The following is a 1,761-nucleotide window of genomic DNA, read 5'->3' as shown; positions in this document are numbered from 1 at the left end:
CCCCCGCCCCGCCCCAAACCCGAGTCCGGGCCCGTGGGTCTGTAACCCGGGCCAGCGTGCGCATCGCGTGGAAGCCGGGACCCCAACTCCAGCGCCCTGGGCCCCTGGGATCCGCCCCCCTCCCCGGGGACAGCGCGATCCGAGGCCCAGGGCCGGACGCCAGACCGCACCCCGCGATCCCGGGGTGGAGGGGACGGCCCATCCCCCAGCCGTCACGCAGGAATCTGGCCTGGTTCTGGGGACCAGGAGCCTGGAATGCTGGCTCGGAACCTCTCAGGTGAAGCCCGGGATCGGCACCCCAGCTCTGGCCGTTCCAGGGAGACTGAGGTCCTGGCCCACGCGCCCTACTACACTGGGGTCTCTGGGCCCCCGCCCGCGGCGGCCAGGTGCCTGGATGTCGTCATCTTGGCAGAGCCGAGGACCCGGGCAGATTAGGCGGGCGGGGGCAGGAAGCGAAGGAGAACCTCGAGCGCAACTGGGGTGGCCCCGAGCCGGGGGGCTGCGTCCTGGAGTCCATCAACACGCGCGTTGTCATGACAACGGCCTGCCCAGCCCAGCCGGAGACTTTTTTAGGTGCAGTGTCGGGGAGGGCATCCCCCTGAGCCCCCCTCCTCCGGCTGTTGTGTCTTACTGTTTTGTCACCACGGCAACGGTGACCTCAGCTCTCCACCTCCTCCCTCCCGGCTGGGGGACTCCGAGCCTCACGTCTCCCGGAGGGGCGTGGTCTGCCGTGGCCCCACCCCCGCAAGGACTGGGGACCGCGGGGGGGTGTCCCAGTCCACAGCCCCAGTCCAGGCCTGGCCACGCCCTGCCCACGCCCCGCCCACGCGCGCTCTAGCCGACACCCCACCCGACCAACCCCACCCAGGCGCAGACCCTTGCGGTCCGCAGCTGTCGCCTTTGCTTTAGTCGTAGCTGCCGCTGGCTGGAGAGGTGAGGCTGGGGGACCCCAACGCCCCGGGGCGGTGGCTCAGGATCCTAGGGCTCAGCGGAGGATGGGACTGCGAGGCTGAATGTAGGGTCCCCAGGAAGACAGGCTGGGCCAGGATGCCTGGGTTCTGGAGAGGAGATGGCTGGGACCTGGACTCAAACAGGTCACGCGTCCCAAAGTGGGGGTTGGCTCCAGACTCGGGGTCTGAGTGAGGAGGCTGGGCGTGGACCCCGGGGTCTGAGGTTGAGAAGGAATAGCTACTAAATCTGGGCTGCAGGGGCTGGAGCAGAGGTGCTCAAGAGTGAGTGGGGCTGGTGCTAGGAGCTCTGGGTTTAAGAAAAGCGTGACTGGAGTTTGCAATTTGTTTTGTTTTGTCTTAAGACAAGGTCTCCTTAGGTGGTTCAGGCTGGTTTCAAACTCGCTATGTAGCCCAAGCCGGGCTCGAACTCACAGCGATCCTCCTGCCTCAGCCTCCACAGTCCTGGGCCTACAGGCGTGTGCCACCAAGCCCGGCTCCTCCTATTTTTTGAGACACCGTCTTGCTGTGCAGTTTAGGCAGGTCCTGAATTCGCCCTGTAGCCTAGGCTGGCCTGGAAGTCTGCGTCCTCTTGCCGCGGGCGTGCGCCGCCACGCCCGCTGCTCGTTTTGTCTTATTTTTAGCCGGCTACTCCTGACCCCGTCCCGATCCCGGAGCCTGGGAGAACTCCAAGTTTGGACCCTTGGAGCGGGAAGGCTAAGACCCCGCTCCCGGGCTCCCAGGGCGGGGCGGCCGCGGGAGACCAGAGGCGGCCAGGCGGCGGCCAGCTGCTGAGCACCGGGCGGGGCCGGGG

General features: G+C 67.1%; 1 long non-coding RNA gene across 1 annotated transcript in view; it reads right to left on the bottom strand.

Annotated features, from left to right (window-relative positions):
• Positions 1 to 1,761, bottom strand: part of LOC106147635 — a 9,865-nt gene that overhangs the window by 7,291 nt on the left and 813 nt on the right. The window lies entirely within an intron of this gene.

This window comes from Chinchilla lanigera, unplaced genomic scaffold, assembly GCF_000276665.1.
Source record: "Chinchilla lanigera isolate Chin_1 unplaced genomic scaffold, ChiLan1.0 scaffold00203, whole genome shotgun sequence".
NCBI lineage: Eukaryota > Metazoa > Chordata > Mammalia > Rodentia > Chinchillidae > Chinchilla > Chinchilla lanigera.
This window is presented reverse-complemented; position numbering and strand designations above follow the sequence as displayed.